Source organism: Balaenoptera borealis, assembly GCF_965194805.1.
Source record: "Balaenoptera borealis genome assembly, contig: HAP1_SCAFFOLD_477, whole genome shotgun sequence".
Taxonomy (NCBI): Eukaryota; Metazoa; Chordata; class Mammalia; order Artiodactyla; family Balaenopteridae; genus Balaenoptera; species Balaenoptera borealis.
In genome coordinates, this window is record NW_028123720.1 from 446366 (window position 1) to 469122 (window position 22757).

Sequence of the window (22757 nt, forward strand, 5' to 3'; positions counted from 1 at the left end):
TACCTTTTCAAGCAGCTCCATTCAGTTTGCGTTAGTGCTGTTACCACTTTACATCCCACCAGCAGCTAGAAGGTACACAGTTCTCTAAAACCCCTTCAGCATTTATAGTTTATAGACATTTTGCTGATGGAAATGACTGGTGTGAGCTGAAACCTTGTTGAATTTGAATTTGCATGTGTCTAATAATTCCTTATACTGAGCTTTAGGCATGTCCTTTTTTTTCTTTTCCTTTTTTTTAAAGAGTGAGTACAACTTCCCTCCTCTTATTGACTTCTTGAAAAATTTCTCATATGTTGAATTTTCTTACCTATTCCCTACCCCAGGGCATTTTTCAGGGCAGGTATCATTTAGAGCCCTGCAGTCGTTGTGACTATTAAGCAACCATTAGCACTGGGTTTAATGCTGCTGTTGTGGGAAACAGCCACAAGGCAGCAGCATTATTACGTTCTCATCTCTTGTTACTAGGGCAACAGAATCTTCCTGGAGGTAGTGTTCCGTGGTTGTAAATTAGAGTGGAATGTGCTGGGACGAGCCCCCAGAAGTTTATGTCTCCTTACTTATGTTTGTTTTTTAAATTTAATTCTATTTCTTTTTGGAGTAAATTTGATTAGAGTCTTTTGATTGTCTGGCTGTACAGAATCTGCTCAATGATTCCTACATATGTCTGTTCATCTTCGGATTCTGTTACCATGTATGTGAATACAGAATGTATATTTTAAAGGTATTGGTGATTATATAATTCATATAATTTATCTGTTATATGTTTATATGCATGTAACATACATTAGTATATTTATGTTAATCCCATAGTCCTAATTTACCCATCCTCCCCCCTTTCATTTTGGCTAACCATTAGTTTATTTCATAAGTCTGTGAGTGTCTTTTTCTCTGGAAATATGTTCATTGGTAGCAATCTTAGGATAACATGTATAAATGATATCATAGGATATTTGTCATACCCTTTTGACTTACTTAACCTTATATTATTATTTCTAGGCTCTACTGTAGTCCTGAAAACGGCATTGTTCATTTTTTTCCCGAGGCTACTATTCCATTCTGTCCATATACCACTTCTTCTCTGTCCATTCATCTGTTTATGGACCTTTTTTTGCTTCCATGTCTTGGCTATTTCAGTATTGCTGCAGTGCACATTTGACTGCCTGTGTCTTTCCGATTCTGGTGGTCTTAGGTTATAAGCCCGAGAGGTGCCCTGCCGCATCATATGGTAGCTCAATTTCTACCTTTTCAAGCGGCTCCATTCAGTTTGCGTTAGTGCTGTTACCACTTTACATCCCAGCAGCAGATAGAAGGTACACATTTCTCTAAAACCCCTTCAGCATTTATAGTTTGTAGACTTTTTGCTGATGGCCATTTGACTGTTGTGAGCTGAAACCTTTATGGAGGTTGGATACGCATGTGGCGAATAATTCCTTATACTGATCTTTAGGCATATCCTTTTTCTTCTTTTCCTTTTTTTGTTAAAGTGTGAGTACAACTTCCCTCTTCATATTCACTTTTTGAAAAATTTCTCATGTGTTGAATTTTCTTGCCTATTCCCTACCCAAGGGCACTTTTTGAGGGCAGGTGTCATTTAGACCCCTGCAGTCGTTGTGACTATTAAGCAACCATTAGCACTGGGTTTAAAGCTGCTGTTGTGGGAAACAGCCACAAGGCGGCAGCATTATTACGTTCTCAACTCTTGTTACTAGGGCAACAGAATCTTCCTGGAGGTAGTGTTCTGAGGTTGTAAATTAGAGTGGAATGTGCTGGGACAAGCCCCCAGAAGTTTATGTCTCCTTACTTATGTTTGTTTTTTAAATTTCATTTCTATTTCTTATCAGCGTAAAATTGATTAGAGTGTTTTGATTGCCTGGCTGTACAGGATCTGCTCAATGATTCATACATATGTCTGTTCAACTTCGGGTCCTGTTACCATGTATGTGATTACAAAATGTATATTTTAAAGGTATTGGTGATTATATAATTCATACAGTTTATCTGTTATATGTTGTTATACACTTAACATACATTAGTATATGTATGTTAACCCCATAGTCCTAATTTACCCATCCTCCCACCTTTCATTTTGCTAACCATTAGTTTATTTCATAAGTCTGTGAGTGTCTTTTTCTGTGGAAATATGTTCATTGGTAGCAATCTTAGGATAACATGTATAAATATTATCATAGGATATTTGTCGTACCCTTTTGAGTTACTTAACCTTATATAATTATTTCTAGGCTCAACTGTAGTCCTGAAAACGGCGTTGTTCATTTTTTTCCCCAGGCTACTATTCTATTTGGTACGTATACTACTTCTTCTTTGTCCATTCATCTGTTTATGAACCTTTTTTCTGCTTCCATGTCTTTGCTATTTCAATATTGCTGCAGTGCTCATTTGCCTGCCCGTGTCTTTCCGATTCAGGTGGTCTTAGGTTATAGGCCCAAAGGGTGACCTGCTGCATCATATGGTAGCTCAATTTTTACCTTTTCAAGAAGCTCCATTCAGTTTGCGTTAGTGCTGTTCGCACTTTACATCCCACCAGCAGCTAGAAGGTACACAGTTCTCTAAAACCCCTTCAGCATTTATAGTTTATAGACATTTTGCTGATGGAAATGACTGGTGTGAGCTGAAACCTTTTTGAATTTGAATTTGCATGTGTCTAATAATTCCTTATACTGAGCTTTAGGCATGTCCTTTTTTTTCTTTTCCTTTTTTTTAAAGAGTGAGTACAACTTCCCTCCTCTTATTGACTTCTTGAAAAATTTCTCATGTGTTCAATTTTCTTGCCTATTCCCTACCCCAGGGCATTTTTCAGGGCAGGTGTCATTGAGAGCCCTGCAGTCCATGTGACTATTAAGCAACCATTAGCACTGGGTTTAAAGCTGCTGTTGTGGGAAAGAGCCACAAGGTGGCAGCATTATTACGTTCTCATCTCTTGTTACTAGGGCAACAGAATCTTCCTGGAGGTAGTGTTCCAAGGTTGTAAATTAGAGTGGAATGTGCTGGGACAAGCCCCCAGAAGTTTATGTCTCCTTACTTAGGTTTGTTTTTTAAATTTAATTTCTATTTCTTATCTGAGTAAATTTGATTAGAGTGTTTGATTGTCTGGCTGTACAGAAACTGCTCAATGATTCCTACATATGTCTGTTAATCTTCGGATTCTGTTACCATGTATGTGATTACAGAATGTATATTTTAAAGGTATTGGTGATTATATAATTCATACAGTTTATCTGTTATATGTTTTTATACACTTAACATACATTAGTATATGTATGTTAACCCCATAGTCCTAGTTTACCCATCCTCCCACCTTTCATTTTGTCTAACCATTAGTTTATTTCATAAGTCTGTGAGTGTCTTTTTCTGTGGAAATATGTTCATTGGTAGCTATCTTAGGATAACATGTATAAATGTTATCATAGGATATTTGTTGTACCCTTTTGAGTTACTTAACCTTATATGATTATTTCTAGGCTCAACTGTAGTCCTGAAAACGGCATTGTTCATTTTTTTCCCGAGGCTACTATTCTATTTGGTACGTATACCACTTCTTCTTTGTCCATTCATCTGTTTATGAACCTTTTTTCTGCTTCCATGTCTTGGCTATTTCAATATTACTGCAGTGCTCATTTGCCTGCCTGTGTCTTTCCGATTCAGGTGGTCTTAGGTTATAGGCCCAAAAGGTGACCTGCCGCATCATATGGTAGCTCAATTTTTACCTTTTCAACAGCTCAATTCAGTTTGCGTTAGTGCTGTTACCACTTTACATCCAACCAGGATCTAGAAGGTACACAGTTCTCTAAAACTCCTTCAGCATTTATAGTTTGTAGACATTTTGCTGATGGAAATGACTGGTGTGAGCTGAAACCTTTTTGAATTTGCATTTGCATGTGTCTAATAATTCCTTATACTGAGGTTTAGGAATGTCCTTTTTTCTCTTTTCCTTTTTTTTTAAAGAGTGAGTACAACTTCCCTCCTCTTATTGACTTCTTGAAAAATTTCTAATGTGTTGAATTTTCTTGCCTATTCCCTACCCCAGGGCATTTTTAAGGGCAGGTGTCATTTAGAGCCCTGCAGTCCTTGTGACTATTAAGCAAACATTAGTACTGGGTTTAAAGCTGCTGTTGTGGGAAAGAGCCACAAGGCAGCAGCATTATTACGTTCTCATCTCTTGTTACTAGGGCAACAGAATCTTCCTGGAGGTAGTGTTCCGAGGTTGTAAATTAGAGTGGAATGTGCTGGGACAAGCCCCCAGAAGTTTATGTCTCCTTACTTATGTTTGTTTTTTTAAATTTAATTTCTATTTCTTATCGGAGTGAATTTGATTAGAGTGTTTTGATTGCCTGGCTGTACAGGATCTGCTCAGTGATTCATACATATTTCTGTTCATCTTCGGGTCCTCTTACCATGTATGTGATTACAAAATGTATATTTTAAAGGTATTGGTGATTATATAATTCATACAGTTTATCTGTTACATGTTTTTATACACTTAACATACATTAGTATATGTATGTTAACCCCATAGTCCTAATTTACCCATCCTCCCACCTTTCATTTTGGCTAACCATTAGTTTATTTCATAAGTCTGTGAGTGTCTTTTCTGTGGAAATATGTTCATTGGTAGCAATCGTAGGATAACATGTATAAATGTTATCATAGGATATTTGTCGTACCCTTTTGAGTTACTTAACCTTATATGATTATTTCTAGGCTCAACTGTAGTCCGGAAAACGGTATTGTTCATTTTTTTCCCAAGGCTACTATGCTATTTGGTACGTATACCACTTCTTTTTTGTCCATTCATCTGTTTATGAACCCTTTTTCTGCTTCCATGTCTTGGCTATTTCAATATTGCTGCAGTGCACATTTGACTGCCTGTGTCTTTCCGATTTAGGTGGTCTTAGGTTATAGGCCCAAAAGGTGACCTGCCGCATCATATGGTAGCTCAATTTTTACCTTTTCAAGAAACTCCATTCAGTTTGCGTTAGTGCTGTTACCACTTTACATCCCACCAGCAGCTAGAAGGTACACAGTTCTCTAAAACCCCTTCAGCATTTATAGTTTGTAGACATTTTGCTGATGGAAACGACTGGTGTGAGCTGAAACCTTTTTGAATTTGAATTTGCATGTGTCTAATAATTCATTCTACTGAGCTTTAGGCATGTCCTTTTTTTTCTTTTCCTTTTTTTTTAAAGAGTGAGTACAACTTCCCTCCTCTTATTGACTTCTTGAAAAATTTCTCATGTGTTGAATATTCTTGCCTATTCCCTACCCCAGGGCATTTTTCAGGGCAGGTGTCATTTAGAGCCCTGCAGTCCATGTGACTATTAAGCAACCATTAGCACTGGGTTTAAAGCTGCTGTTGTGGGAAAGAGCCACAAGGCGGCAGCATTATTACGTTCTCATCTCTTGTTACTAGGGCAACAGAATCTTCCTGGAGGTAGTGTTCCGAGGTTGTAAATTAGAGTGGAATGTGCTGGGACAAGCCCCCAGAAGTTTATGTCTCCTTACTTAGGTTTGTTTTTTAAATTAAATTTCTATTTCTTATCGGAGTAAATTTGATTAGAGTGTTTTGATTGTCTGGCTGTACAGAAACTGCTCAATGATTCCTACATATGTCTGTTCATCTTCGGATTCTGTTACCATGTATGTTATTACAGAATGTATATTTTAAAGGTATTGGTGATTATATAATTCATACAGTTTATCTGTTATATGTTTTTATACACTTAACATACATTAGTATATGTATGTTAACCCCATAGTCCTAATTTACCCATCCTCCCACCTTTCATTTTGGCTAACAATTAGTTTATTTTATAAGTCTGTGAGTGTCTTTTTCTGTGGAAATATGTTCATTGGTAGCAATCTTAGGATAACATGTATAAATGATATCATAGGATATTTGTCATACCCTTTTGACTTACTTAACCTTATATGATTATTTCTAGGCTCAACTCTAGTCCTTAAAACGGCATTGTTCATTTTTTCCCCGAGGCTACTATTGCATTCTGTCCATATACCACTTCTTCTCTGTCCATTCATCTGTTTATAGACATTTTTTTTGCTTCCATGTCTTTGCTATTTCCATATTGCTGCAGTGCACATTTGACTGCCTGTGTCTTTCCGATTCTGGTAGTCTTAGGTTATAAGCCAAAGAGGTGCCCTGCCGCATCATATGGTAGCTCAATTTTTACCTTTTCAAGCAGCTCCATTCAGTTTGCGTTAGTGCTGTTACCACTTTACATCCCAGCAGCAGATAGAAGGTATACGTTTCTCTAGAACCCCTTCAGCATTTATAGTTTGTAGACTTTTTGCTGATGGCCATTTGACTGGTGTGAGCTGAAACCTTTTTGGAGGTTGGATACGCATGTGGCGAATAATTCCTTATACTGATCTTTAGGCATATCCTTTTTCTTCTTTTCCTTTTTTTGTTAAAGTGTGAGTACAACTTCCCTCTTCATATTCACTTTTTGAAAAATTTCTCATGTGTTGAATTTTCTTGCGTATTCCCTACCCCAGGGCATTTTTTGAGGGCAGGTGTCATTTAGACCCCTGCAGTCGTTTTGACTATTAAGCAACCATTAGCACTGGGTTTAAAGCTGCTGTTGTGGGAAACAGCCACAAGGCGGCAGCATTATTACGTTCTCAACTCTTGTTACTATGGCAACAGAGTCTTCCTGGAGGTAGTGTTCCGAGGTTGTAAATTAGAGTGGAATGTGCTGGGACAAGCCTCCAGAAGTTTATGTCTCCTTACTTATGTTTGTTTTTTAAATTTAATTTCTATTTCTTATCGGAGTAAATTTGATTTTAGTGTTTTGATTGCCTGGCTGTACAGAATCTGCTCAATGATTCATACATATGTCTGTTCATCCTCGGGTCCTGTTACCATGTATGTGATTACAAAATGTATATTTTAAAGGTATTGGTGATTATATAATTCATACAGTTTATCTGTTATATGTTTTTATACACTTAACATACATTAGTATATGTATGTTAACCCCATAGTCCTAGTTAACCCATCCTCCCACCTTTCATTTTGGCTAACCATTAGTTTATTTCATAAGTCTGTGAGTGTCTTTTTCTGTGGAAATATGTTCATTGGTAGCTATCTTAGGATAACATGTATAAATGTTATCATAGGATATTTGTCGTACCCTTTTGAGTTACTTAACCTTATATGATTATTTCTAGGCTCAACTGTAGTCCTGAAAACGGCATTGTTCATTTTTTTCCCGAGGCTACTATTCTGTTTGGTACGTATACCACTTCTTCTTTGTCCATTCATCTGTTTATGAACCTTTTTTCTGCTTCCATGTCTTGGCTATTTCAATATTGCTGCAGTGCTCATTTGCCTGCCTGTGTCTTTCCGATTCAGGTGGTCTTAGGTTATAGGCCCAAAAGGTGACCTGCCGCATCATATGGTAGCTCAATTTTTACCTTTTCAAGCAGCTCCATTCAGTTTGCGTTAGTGCTGTTACCTCTTTACATCCCACCAGCAGCTAGAAGGTACACAGTTCTCTAAAACCCCTTCAGCATTTATAGTTTATAGACATTTTGCTGATGGAAATGACTGGTGTGAGCTGAAACCTTGTTGAATTTGAATTTGCATGTGTCTAATAATTCCTTATACTGAGCTTTAGGCATGTCCTTTTTTTTCTTTTCCTTTTTTTTTAAAGAGTGAGTACAACTTCCCTCCTCTTATTGACTTCTTGAAAAATTTCTCATGTGTTGAATTTTCTTACCTATTCCCTACCCCAGGGCATTTTTCAGGGCAGGTGTCATTTAGAGCCCTGCAGTCCTTGTGACTATTAAGCAACCATTAGCACTGGGTTTAATGCTGCTGTTGTGGGAACCAGCCACAAGGCAGCAGCATTATTACGTTCTCATCTCTTGTTACTAGGGCAACAGAATCTTCCTGGAGGTAGTGTTCCGTGGTTGTAAATTAGAGTGGAATGTGCTGGGACGAGCCCCCAGAAGTTTATGTCTCCTTACTTATGTTTGTTTTTTAAATTTAATTCTATTTCTTTTTGGAGTAAATTTGATTAGAGTCTTTTGATTGTCTGGCTGTACAGAATCTGCTCAATGATTCCTACATATGTCTGTTCATCTTCGGATTCTGTTACCATGTATGTGAATACAGAATGTATATTTTAAAGGTATTGGTGATTATATAATTCATATAGTTTATCTGTTATATGTTTATATGCATGTAACATACATTAGTATATTTATGTTAATCCCATAGTCCTAATTTACCCATCCTCCCCCCTTTCATTTTGGCTAACCATTAGTTTATTTCATAAGTCTGTGAGTGTCTTTTTCTGTGGAAATATGTTCATTGGTAGCAATCTTAGGATAACATGTATAAATGATATCATAGGATATTTGTCATACCCTTTTGACTTACTTAACCTTATATTATTATTTCTAGGCTCTACTGTAGTCCTGAAAACGGCATTGTTCATTTTTTTCCCGAGGCTACTATTCCATTCTGTCCATATACCACTTCTTCTCTGTCCATTCATCTGTTTATGGACCTTTTTTTGCTTCCATGTCTTGGCTATTTCAGTATTGCTGCAGTGCACATTTGACTGCCTGTGTCTTTCCGATTCTGGTGGTCTTAGGTTATAAGCCCGAGAGGTGCCCTGCCGCATCATATGGTAGCTCAATTTCTACCTTTTCAAGCGGCTCCATTCAGTTTGCGTTAGTGCTGTTACCACTTTACATCCCAGCAGCAGATAGAAGGTACACATTTCTCTAAAACCCCTTCAGCATTTATAGTTTGTAGACTTTTTGCTGATGGCCATTTGACTGTTGTGAGCTGAAACCTTTATGGAGGTTGGATACGCATGTGGCGAATAATTCCTTATACTGATCTTTAGGCATATCCTTTTTCTTCTTTTCTTTTTTTTGTTAAAGTGTGAGTACAACTTCCCTCTTCATATTCACTTTTTGAAAAATTTCTCATGTGTTGAATTTTCTTGCCTATTCCCTACCCAAGGGCACTTTTTGAGGGCAGGTGTCATTTAGACCCCTGCAGTCGTTGTGACTATTAAGCAACCATTAGCACTGGGTTTAAAGCTGCTGTTGTGGGAAACAGCCACAAGGCGGCAGCATTATTACGTTCTCAACTCTTGTTACTAGGGCAACAGAATCTTCCTGGAGGTAGTGTTCCGAGGTTGTAAATTAGAGTGGAATGTGCTGGGACAAGCCCCCAGAAGTTTATGTCTCCTTACTTATGTTTGTTTTTTAAATTTCATTTCTATTTCTTATCAGCGTAAATTTGATTAGAGTGTTTTGATTGCCTGGCTGTACAGGATCTGCTCAATGATACATACATATGTCTGTTCATCTTCGGGTCCTGTTACCATGTATGTGATTACAGAATGTATATTTTAAAGGTATTGGTGATTATATAATTCATACAGTTTATCTGTTATATGTTGTTATACACTTAACATACATTAGTATATGTATGTTTACCCCATAGTCCTAATTTACCCATCCTCCCACCTTTCATTTTGCTAACCATTAGTTTATTTCATAAGTCTGTGAGTGTCTTTTTCTGTGGAAATATGTTCATTGGTAGCAATCTTAGGATAACATGTATAAATGTTATCATAGGATATTTGTCGTACCCTTTTGAGTTAGTTAACCTTATATGATTATTTCTAGGCTCAACTGTAGTCCTGAAAACGGCGTTGTTCATTTTTTTCCCCAGGCTACTATTCTATTTGGTACGTATACTACTTCTTCTTTGTCCATTCATCTGTTTATGAACCTTTTTTCTGCTTCCATGTCTTGGCTATTTCAATATTGCTTCAGTGCTCATTTGCCTGCCTGTGTCTTTCCGATTCAGGTGGTCTTAGGTTATAGGCCCAAAGGGTGACCTGCTGCATCATATGGTAGCTCAATTTTTACCTTGTCAAGAAGCTCCATTCAGTTTGCGTTAGTGCTGTTACCACTTTACATCCCACCAGCAGCTAGAAGGTACACAGTTCTCTAAAACCCCTTCAGCATTTATAGTTTATAGACATTTTGCTGATGGAAATGACTGGTGTGAGCTGAAACCTTTTTGAATTTGAATTTGCATGTGTCTAATAATTCCTTATACTGAGCTTTAGGCATGTCCTTTTTTTTCTTTTCGTTTTTTTTAAAGAGTGAGTACAACTTCCCTCCTCTTATTGACTTCTTGAAAAATTTCTCATGTGTTGAATTTTCTTGCCTATTCCCTACCCCAGGGCATTTTTCAGTTCAGGTGTCATTTGGAGCCCTGCAGTCCTTGTGACTATTAAGCAACTATTAGTACTGGGTTTAAAGCTGCAGTTGTGGGAAACAGGCACAAGGCCGCAGCATTATTACGTTCTCAACTCTTGTTACTACGGCAACAGAATCTTCCTGGAGGTAGTGTTCCGAGGTTGTAAATTAGAGTGGAATGTGCTGGGACAAGCCCCCAGAAGTTTATGTCTCCTTACTTATGTTTGTTTTTTAAATTTAATTTCTATTTCTTATCAGAGTAAATTTGATTAGAGTGTTTTGATTGCCTGGCTGTACAGAATCTGCTCAATGATTCATACATATGTCTGTTCATCTTCGGGTCCTGTTACCATGTATGTGATTACAAAATGTATATTTTAAAGGTATTGGTGATTATATAATTCATACAGTTTATCTGTTATATGTTTTTATACACTTAACATACATTAGTATATGTATGTTAACCCCATAGTCCTAATTTACCCATCCTCCCACCTTTCATTTTGGCTAACCATTAGTTTATTTGATAAGTCTGTGAGTGTCTTTTTCTGTGGAAATATGTTCATTGGTAGCAATCTTAGGATAACATGTATAAATGTTTTCATAGGATATTTGTCGTACCCTTTTGAGTTACTTAACGTTATATGATTATTTCTAGGCTCAACTGTAGTCCTGAAAACGGCATTGTTCATTTTTTTCCCGAGGCTACTATTCTATTTGGTACGTATACCACTTCTTCTTTGTCCATTCATCTGTTTATGAACCTTTTTTCTGCTTCCATGTCTTGGCTATTTCAATATTGCTGCAGTGCTCATTTGCCTGCCTGTGTCTTTCCGATTCAGGTGGTCTTAGGTTATAGGCCCAAAAGGTGACCTGCCGCATCATATGGTAGCTCAATTTTTATCTTTTCAAGCAGCTCCATTCAGTTTGTGTTAGTGCTGTTACCACTTTACATCCCACCAGCAGCTAGAAGGTACACAGTTCTCTAAAACCCCTTCAGCATTTATAGTTTGTACACATTTTGCTGATGGAAACGACTGGTGTGAGCTGAAACCTTTTTGAATTTGAATTTGCATGTGTCTAATAATTCATTCTACTGAGCTTTAGGCATGTCCTTTTTTTTCTTTTCCTTTTTTTTTAAAGAGTGAGTACAACTTCCCTCCTCTTATTGACTTCTTGAAAAATTTCTCATGTGTTGAATATTTTTGCCTATTCCCTACCCCAGGGCATTTTTCAGGGCAGGTGTCATTTAGAGCCCTGCAGTCCATGTGACTATTAAGCAACCATTAGCACTGGGTTTAAAGCTGCTGTTGTGGGAAAGAGCCACAAGGCGGCAGCATTATTACGTTCTCATCTCTTGTTACTAGGGCAACAGAATCTTCCTGGAGGTAGTGTTCCGAGGTTGTAAATTAGAGTGGAATGTGCTGGGACAAGCCCCCAGAAGTTTATGTCTCCTTACTTAGGTTTGTTTTTTAAATTTAATTTCTATTTCTTATCTGAGTAAATTTGATTAGAGTGTTTTGATTGTCTGGCTGTACAGAAACTGCTCAATGATTCCTACATATGTCTGTTCATCTTCGGATTCTGTTACCATGTATGTGATTACAGAATGTATATTTTAAAGGTATTGGTGATTATATAATTCATACAGTTTATCTGTTATATGTTTTTATACACTTAACATACATTAGTATATGTATGTTAACCCCATAGTCCTAGTTTACCCATCCTCCCACCTTTCATTTTGTCTAACCATTAGTTTATTTCATAAGTCTGTGAGTGTCTTTTTCTGTGGAAATATGTTCATTGGTAGCAATCTTAGGATAACATGTATAAATGATATCATAGGATATTTGTCATACCCTTTTGACTTACTGAACCTTATATGATTATTTCTAGGCTCAACTCTAGTCCTTAAAACGGCATTGTTCATTTTTTCCCCGAGGCTACTATTGCATTCTGTCCATATACCACTGCTTCTCTGTCCATTCATCTGTTTATGAACCTTTTTTCTGCTTCCATGTCTTGGCTATTTCAATATTGCTTCAGTGCTCATTTGCCTGCCTGTGTCTTTCCGATTCAGGTGGTCTTAGGTTATAGGCCCAAAAGGTGACCTGCCGCATCATATGGTAGCTCAATTTTTACCTTTTCAACAGCTCAATTCAGTTTGCGTTAGTGCTGTTACCACTTTACATCCAACTAGGATCTAGAAGGTACACAGTTCTCTAAAACTCCTTCAGCATTTATAGTTTGTAGACATTTTGCTGATGGAAATGACTGGTGTGAGCTGAAACCTTTTTGAATTTGAATTTGCATGTGTCTAATAATTCCTTATACTGAGGTTTAGGCATGTACTTTTTTTTTCTTTTCCTTTTTTATTAAAGAGTGAGTACAACTTCCCTCCTCTTATTGACTTCTTGAAAAATTTCTAATGTGTTGAATTTTCTTGCCTATTCCCTACCCCAGGGCATTTTTCAGGGCAGGTGTCATTTAGAGCCCTGCAGTCCTTGTGACTATTAAGCAAACATTAGCACTGGGTTTAAAGCTGCTGTTGTGGGAAAGAGCCACAAGGCGGCAGCATCATTACGTTCTCATCTCTTGTTACTAGGGCAACAGACTCTTCCTGGAGGTAGTGTTCCGAGGTTGTAAATTAGAGTGGAATGTGCTGGGACAAGCCCCCAGAAGTTTATGTCTCCTTACTTATGTTTGTTTTTTTAAATTTAATTTCTATTTCTTATCGGAGTAAATTTGATTAGAGTGTTTTGATTGCCTGGCTGTACAGGATCTGCTCAGTGATTCATACATATGTCTGTTCATCTTCGGGTCCTCTTACCATGTATGTGATTACAAAATTTATATTTTAAAGGTATTGGTGATTATATAATTCATACAGTTTATCTGTTACATGTTTTTATACACTTAACATACATTAGTATATGTATGTTAACCCCATAGTCCTAATTTACCCATCCTCCCACCTTTCATTTTGGCTAACCATTAGTTTATTTCATAAGTCTGTGAGTGGCTTTTTCTGTGGAAATATGTTCATTGGTAGCAATCGTAGGATAACATGTATAAATGTTATCATAGGATATTTGTCGTACCCTTTTGAGTTACTTAACCTTATATGATTATTTCTAGGCTCAACTGTAGTCCTGAAAACGGCATTGTTCATTTTTTTCCCGAGGCTACTATGCTCTTTGGTACGTATACCACTTCTTCTTTGTCCATTCATCTGTTTATGAACCCTTTTTCTGCTTCCATGTCTTGGCTATTTCAATATTGCTGCAGTGCACATTTGCCTGCCTGTGTCTTTCCGATTTAGGTGGTCTTAGGTTATAGGCCCAAAAGGTGACCTGCCGCATCATATGGTAGCTCAATTTTTACCTTTTCAAGAAACTCCATTCAGTTTGCGTTAGTGCTGTTACCACTTTACATCCCACCAGCAGCTAGAAGGTACACAGTTCTCTAAAACCCCTTCAGCATTTATAGTTTGTAGACATTTTGCTGATGGAAACGACTGGTGTGAGCTGAAACCTTTTTGAATTTGAATTTGCATGTGTCTAATAATTCATTCTACTGAGCTTTAGGCATGTCCTTTTTTTTCTTTTCCTTTTTTTTTAAAGAGTGAGTACAGCTTCCCTCCTCTTATTGACTTCTTGAAAAATTTCTCATGTGTTGAATATTCTTGCCTATTCCCTACCCCAGGGCATTTTTCAGGGCAGGTGTCATTTAGAGCCCTGCAGTCCATGTGACTATTAAGCAACCATTAGCACTGGGTTTAAAGCTGCTGTTGTGGGAAAGAGCCACAAGGCGGCAGCATTATTACGTTCTCATCTCTTGTTACTAGGGCAACAGAATCTTCCTGGTGGTAGTGTTCCGAGGTTGTAAATTAGAGTGGAATGTGCTGGGACAAGCCCCCAGAAGTTTATGTCTCCTTACTTAGGTTTGTTTTTTAAATTAAATTTCTATTTCTTATCGGAGTAAATTTGATTAGAGTGTTTTGATTGTCTGGCTGTACAGAAACTGCTCAATGATTCCTACATATGTCTGTTCATCTTCGGATTCTGTTACCATGTATGTTATTACAGAATGTATATTTTAAAGGTATTGGTGATTATATAATTCATACAGTTTATCTGTTATATGTTTTTATACACTTAACATACATTAGTATATGTATGTTAACCCCATAGTCCTAATTTACCCATCCTCCCACCTTTCATTTTGGCTAACCATTAGTTTATTTTATAAGTCTGTGAGTGTCTTTTTCTGTGGAAATATGTTCATTGGTAGCAATCTTAGGATAACATGTATAAATGATATCATAGGATATTTGTCATACCCTTTTGACTTACTTAACCTTATATGATTATTTCTAGGCTCAACTCTAGTCCTTAAAACGGCATTGTTCATTTTTTCCCCGAGGCTACTATTGCATTCTGTCCATATACCACTTCTTCTCTGTCCATTCATCTGTTTATAGACATTTTTTTTGCTTCCATGTCTTTGCTATTTCCATATTGCTGCAGTGCACATTTGACTGCCTGTGTCTTTCCGATTCTGGTAGTCTTAGGTTATAAGCCAAAGAGGTGCCCTGCCGCATCATATGGTAGCTCAATTTTTACCTTTTCAAGCAGCTCCATTCAGTTTGCGTTAGTGCTGTTACCACTTTACATCCCAGCAGCAGATAGAAGGTATACATTTCTCTAAAACCCCTTCAGCATTTATAGTTTGTAGACTTTTTGCTGATGGCCATTTGACTGGTGTGAGCTGAAACCTTTTTGGAGGTTGGATACGCATGTGGCGAATAATTCCTTATACTGATCTTTAGGCATATCCTTTTTCTTCTTTTCCTTTTTTTGTTAAAGTGTGAGTACAACTTCCCTCTTCATATTCACTTTTTGAAAAATTTCTCATGTGTTGAATTTTCTTGCGTATTCCCTACCCCAGGGCATTTTTTGAGGGCAGGTGTCATTTAGACCCCTGCAGTCGTTTTGACTATTAAGCAACCATTAGCACTGGGTTTAAAGCTGCTGTTGTGGGAAACAGCCACAAGGCGGCAGCATTATTACGTTCTCAACTCTTGTTACTATGGCAACAGAGTCTTCCTGGAGGTAGTGTTCCGAGGTTGTAAATTAGAGTGGAATGTGCTGGGACAAGCCTCCAGAAGTTTATGTCTCCTTACTTATGTTTGTTTTTTAAATTTAATTTCTATTTCTTATCGGAGTAAATTTGATTTTAGTGTTTTGATTGCCTGGCTGTACAGAATCTGCTCAATGATTCATACATATGTCTGTTCATCCTCGGGTCCTGTTACCATGTATGTGATTACAAAATGTATATTTTAAAGGTATTGGTGATTATATAATTCATACAGTTTATCTGTTATATGTTTTTATACACTTAACATACATTAGTATATGTATGTTAACCCCATAGTCCTAGTTAACCCATCCTCCCACCTTTCATTTTGGCTAACCATTAGTTTATTTCATAAGTCTGTGAGTGTCTTTTTCTGTGGAAATATGTTCATTGGTAGCTATCTTAGGATAACATGTATAAATGTTATCATAGGATATTTGTCGTACCCTTTTGAGTTACTTAACCTTATATGATTATTTCTAGGCTCAACTGTAGTCCTGAAAACGGCATTGTTCATTTTTTTCCCGAGGCTACTATTCTATTTGGTACGTATACCACTTCTTCTTTGTCCATTCATCTGTTTATGAACCTTTTTTCTGCTTCCATGTCTTGGCTATTTCAATATTGCTGCAGTGCTCATTTGCCTGCCTGTGTCTTTCCGATTCAGGTGGTCTTAGGTTATAGGCCCAAAAGGTGACCTGCCGCATCATATGGTAGCTCAATTTTTACCTTTTCAAGCAGCTCCATTCAGTTTGCGTTAGTGCTGTTACCACTTTACATCCCACCAGCAGCTAGAAGGTACACAGTTCTCTAAAACCCCTTCAGCATTTATAGTTTATAGACATTTTGCTGATGCAAATGACTGGTGTGAGCTGAAACCTTGTTGAATTTGAATTTGCATGTGTCTAATAATTCCTTATACTGAGCTTTAGGCATGTCCTTTTTTTTCTTTTCCTTTTTTTTTAAAGAGTGAGTACAACTTCCCTCCTCTTATTGACTTCTTGAAAAATTTCTCATGTGTTGAATTTTCTTACCTATTCCCTACCCCAGGGCATTTTTCAGGGCAGGTGTCATTTAGAGCCCTGCAGTCCTTGTGACTATTAAGCAACCATTAGCACTGGGTTTAATGCTGCTGTTGTGGGAAACAGCCACAAGGCAGCAGCATTATTACGTTCTCATCTCTTGTTACTAGGGCAACAGAATCTTCCTGGAGGTAGTGTTCCGTGGTTGTAAATTAGAGTGGAATGTGCTGGGACGAGCCCCCAGAAGTTTATGTCTCCTTACTTATGTTTGTTTTTTAAATTTAATTCTATTTCTTTTTGGAGTAAATTTGATTAGAGTCTTTTGATTGTCTGGCTGTACAGAATCTGCTCAATGATTCCTACATATGTCTGTTCATCTTCGGATTCTGTTACCATGTATGTGAATACAGAATGTATATTTTAAAGGTATTGGTGATTATATAATTCATATAATTTATCTGTTATATGTTTATATGCATGTAACATACATTAGTATATTTATGTTAATCCCATAGTCCTAATTTACCCATCCTCCCCCCTTTCATTTTGGCTAACCATTAGTTTATTTCATAAGTCTGTGAGTGTCTTTTTCTCTGGAAATATGTTCATTGGTAGCAATCTTAGGATAACATGTATAAATGATATCATAGGATATTTGTCATACCCTTTTGACTTACTTAACCTTATATTATTATTTCTAGGCTCTACTGTAGTCCTGAAAACGGCCTTGTTCATTTTTTTCCCGAGGCTACTATTCCATTCTGTCCATATACCACTTCTTCTCTGTCCATTCATCTGTTTATGGACCTTTTTTTGCTTCCATGTCTTGGCTATTTCAGTATTGCTGCAGTGCACATTTGACTGCCTGTGTCTTTCCGATTCTGGTGGTCTTAGGTTATAAGCCCGAGAGGTGCCCTGCCGCATCATATGGTAGCTCAATTTCTACCTTTTCAAGCGGCTCCATTCAGTTTGCGTTAGTGCTGTTACCACTTTACATCCCAGCAGCAGATAGAAGGTACACATTTCTCTAAAACACCTTCAGCATTTATAGTTTGTAGACTTTTTGCTGATGGCCATTTGACTGTTGTGAGCTGAAACCTTTATGGAGGTTGGATACGCATGTGGCGAATAATTCCTTATACTGATCTTTAGGCATATCCTTTTTCTTCTTTTCCTTTTTTTGTTAAAGTGTGAGTACAACTGCCCTCTTCATATACACTTTTTGAAAAATTTCTCATGTGTTGAATTTTCTTGCCTATTCCCTACCCAAGGGCACTTTTTGAGGGCAGGTGTCATTTAGACCCCTGCAGTCGTTGTGACTATTAAGCAACCATTAGCACTGGGTTTAAAGCTGCTGTTGTGGGAAACAGCCACAAGGCGGCAGCATTATTACGTTCTCAACTCTTGTTACTAGGGCAACAGAATCTTCCTGGAGGTAGTGTTCTGAGGTTGTAAATTAGAGTGGAATGTGCTGGGACAAGCCCCCAGAAGTTTATGTCTCCTTACTTATGTTTGTTTTTTAAATTTCATTTCTATTTCTTATCAGCGTAAAATTGATTAGAGTGTTTTGATTGCCTGGCTGTACAGGATCTGCTCAATGATTCATACATATGTCTGTTCAACTTCGGGTCCTGTTACCATGTATGTGATTACAAAATGTATATTTTAAAGGTATTGGTGATTATATAATTCATACAGTTTATCTGTTATATGTTGTTATACACTTAACATACATTAGTATATGTATGTTAACCCCATAGTCCTAATTTACCCATCCTCCCACCTTTCATTTTGCTAACCATTAGTTTATTTCATAAGTCTGTGAGTGTCTTTTTCTGTGGAAATATGTTCATTGGTAGCAATCTTAGGATAACATGTATAAATATTATCATAGGATATTTGTCGTACCCTTTTGAGTTACTTAACCTTATATGATTATTTCTAGGCTCAACTGTAGTCCTGAAAACGGCGTTGTTCATTTTTTTCCCCAGGCTACTATTCTATTTGGTACGTATACTACTTCTTCTTTGTCCATTCATCTGTTTATGAACCTTTTTTCTGCTTCCATGTCTTGGCTATTTCAATATTGCTGCAGTGCTCATTTGCCTGCCTGTGTCTTTCCAATTCAGGTGGTCTTAGGTTATAGGCCCAAAGGGTGACCTGCTGCATCATATGGTAGCTCAATTTTTACCTTTTCAAGAAGCTCCATTCAGTTTGCGTTAGTGCTGTTACCACTTTACATTCCACCAGCAGCTAGAAGGTACACAGTTCTCTAAAACCCCTTCAGCATTTATAGTTTGTAGACATTTTGCTGATGGAAACGATTGGTGTGAGCTGAAACCTTTTTCCATTTGAATTTGCATGTGTCTAATAATTCATTCTACTGAGCTTTAGGCATGTCCTTTTTTTTCTTTTCCTTTTTTTTTAAAGAGTGAGTACAACTTCCCTCCTCTTATTGATTTCTTGAAAAATTTCTCATGTGTTGAATATTCTTGCCTATTCCTTACCCCAGGGCATTTTTCAGGGCAGGTGTCATTTAGAAACCTGCAGTCCAGGTGACTATTAAGCAACCATTAGCACTGGGTTTAAAGCTGCTGTTGTGGGAAAGAGCCACAAGGCGGCAGCATTATTACGTTCTCATCTCTTGTTACTAGGGCAACAGAATCTTCCTGGAGGTAGTGTTCCGAGGTTGTAAGTTAGAGTGGAATGTGCTGGGACAAGCCCCCAGAAGTTTATGTCTCCTTACTTAGGTTTGTTTTTTAAATTTAATTTCTATTTCTTATCGGAGTAAATTTGATTAGAGTGTTTTGATTGTCTGGCTGTACAGAAACTGCTCAATGATTCCTACATATGTCTGTTCATCTTCGGATTCTGTTACCATGTATGTTATTACAGAATGTATATTTTAAAGGTATTGGTGATTATATAATTCATACAGTTTATCTGTTATATGTTTTTATACACTTAACATACATTAGTATATGTATGTTAACCCCATAGTCCTAATTTACCCGTCCTCCCACCTTTCATTTTGTCTAACCATTAGTTTATTTCATAAGTCTGTGAGTGTCTTTTTCTGTGGAAATATGTTCATTGGTAGCTATCTTAGGATAACATGTATAAATGTTATCATAGGATATTTGTCGTACCCTTTTGAGTTACTTAACCTTATATGATTATTTCTAGGCTCAACTGTAGTCCTGAAAACGGCATTGTTCATTTTTTTCCCAAGGCTACTATTCTATTTGGTACGTATACCACTTCTTCTTTGTCCATTCATCTGTTTATGAACCTTTTTTCTGCTTCCATGTCTTGGCTATTTCAATATTGCTGCAGTGCACATTTGCCTGCCTGTGTCTTTCCGATTCAGGTGGTCTTAGGTTATAGGCCCAAAAGGTGACCTGCCGCATCATATGGTAGCTCAATTTTTACCTTTTCAAGCAGCTCCATTCAGTTTGCGTTAGTGCTGTTACCACTTTACATCCCAGCAGCAGATAGAAGGTATACATTTCTCTAAAACCCCTTCAGCATTTATAGTTTGTAGACTTTTTGCTGATGGCCATTTGACTGGTGTGAGCTGAAACCTTTTTGGAGGTTGGATACGCATGTGGCGAATAATTCCTTATACTGATCTTTAGGCATATCCTTTTTCTTCTTTTCCTTTTTTTGTTAAAGTGTGAGTACAACTTCCCTCTTCATATTCACTTTTTGAAAAATTTCTCATGTGTTGAATTTTCTTGCGTATTCCCTACCCCAGGGCATTTTTTGAGGGCAGGTGTCATTTAGACCCCTGCAGTCGTTTTGACTATTAAGCAACCATTAGCACTGGGTTTAAAGCTGCTGTTGTGGGAAACAGCCACAAGGCGGCAGCATTATTACGTTCTCAACTCTTGTTACTATGGCAACAGAGTCTTCCTGGAGGTAGTGTTCCGAGGTTGTAAATTAGAGTGGAATGTGCTGGGACAAGCCTCCAGAAGTTTATGTCTCCTTACTTATGTTTGTTTTTTAAATTTAATTTCTATTTCTTATCGGAGTAAATTTGATTTTAGTGTTTTGATTGCCTGGCTGTACAGAATCTGCTCAATGATTCATACATATGTCTGTTCATCCTCGGGTCCTGTTACCATGTATGTGATTACAAAATGTATATTTTAAAGGTATTGGTGATTATATAATTCATACAGTTTATCTGTTATATGTTTTTATACACTTAACATACATTAGTATATGTATGTTAACCCCATAGTCCTAGTTAACCCATCCTCCCACCTTTCATTTTGGCTAACCATTAGTTTATTTCATAAGTCTGTGAGTGTCTTTTTCTGTGGAAATATGTTCATTGGTAGCAATCTTAGGATAACATGTATAAATGTTATCATAGGATATTTGTCGTACCCTTTTGAGTTACTTAAGCTTATATGATTATTTCTAGGCTCAACTGTAGTCCTGAAAACGGCATTGTTCATTTTTTTCCCGAGGCTACTATTCTATTTGGTACGTATACTACTTCTTCTTTGTCCATTCATCTGTTTATGAACCTTTTTTCTGCTTCCATGTCTTGGCTATTTCAATATGGCTGCAGTGCTCATTTGCCTGCCTGTGTCTTTCCGATTCAGGTGGTCTTAGGTTATAGGCCCAAAAGGTGACCTGCCGCATCATATGGTAGCTCAATTTTTATCTTTTCAAGCAGCTCCATTCAGTTTGCGTTAGTGCTGTTCCCACTTTACATCCCACCAGCAGCTAGAAGGTACACAGTTCTCTAAAACCCCTTCAGCATTTATAGTTTATAGACATTTTGCTGATGGAAATGACTGGTGTGAGCTGAAACCTTGTTGAATTTGAATTTGCATGTGTCTAATAATTCCTTATACTGAGCTTTAGGCATGTCCTTTTTTTTCTTTTCCTTTTTTTTTAAAGAGTGAGTACAACTTCCCTCCTCTTATTGACTTCTTGAAAAATTTCTCATGTGTTGAATTTTCTTGCCTATTCCCTACCCCAGGGCATTTTTCAGGGCAGGTGTCATTTAGAGCCCTGCAGTCCTTGTGACTATTAAGCAACCATTAGCACTGGGTTTAATGCTGCTGTTGTGGGAAACAGCCACAAGGCGGCAGCATTATTACGTTCTCATCTCTTGTTACTAGGGCAACAGAATCTTCCTGGAGGTAGTGTTCCGTGGTTGTAAATTAGAGTGGAATGTGCTGGGACGAGCCCCCAGAAGTTTATGTCTCCTTACTTATGTTTGTTTTTTAAATTTAATTCTATTTCTTTTTGGAGTAAATTTGATTAGAGTTTTTTGATTGTCTGGCTGTACAGAATCTGCTCAATGATTCCTACATATGTCTGTTCATCTTCGGATTCTGTTACCATGTATGTGAATACAGAATGTATATTTTAAAGGTATTGGTGATTATATAATTCATATAGTTTATCTGTTATATGTTTATATGCATGTAACATACATTAGTATATTTATGTTAATCCCATAGTCCTAATTTACCCATCCTCCCCCCTTTCATTTTGGCTAAGCATTAGTTTATTTCATAAGTCTGTGAGTGTCTTTTTCTGTGGAAATATGTTCATTGGTAGCAATCTTAGGATAACATGTATAAATGTTTTCATAGGATATTTGTCGTACCCTTTTGAGTTACTTAACGTTATATGATTATTTCTAGGCTCAACTGTAGTCCTGAAAACGGCATTGTTCATTTTTTTCCCGAGGCTACTATTCCATTCTGTCCATATACCACTTCTTCTCTGTCCATTCATCTGTTTATGGACCTTTTTTTGCTTCCATGTCTTGGCTATTTCAGTATTGCTGCAGTGCACATTTGACTGCCTGTGTCTTTCCGATTCTGGTGGTCTTAGGTTATAAGCCCGAGAGGTGCCCTGCCGCATCATATGGTAGCTCAATTTCTACCTTTTCAAGCGGCTCCATTCAGTTTGCGTTAGTGCTGTTACCACTTTACATCCCAGCGGCAGATAGAAGGTACACATTTCTCTAAAACACCTTCAGCATTTATAGTTTGTAGACTTTTGCTGATGGCCATTTGTCTGTTGTGAGCTGAAACCTTTATGGAGGTTGGATACGCATGTGGCGAATAATTCCTTATACTGATCTTTAGGCATATCCTTTTTCTTCTTTTCCTTTTTTTGTTAAAGTGTGAGTACAACTTCCCTCTTCATATTCACTTTTTGAAAAATTTCTCATGTGTTGAATTTTCTTGCCTATTCCCTACCCAAGGGCACTTTTTGAGGGCAGGTGTCATTTAGACCCCTGCAGTCGTTGTGACTATTAAGCAACCATTAGCACTGGGTTTA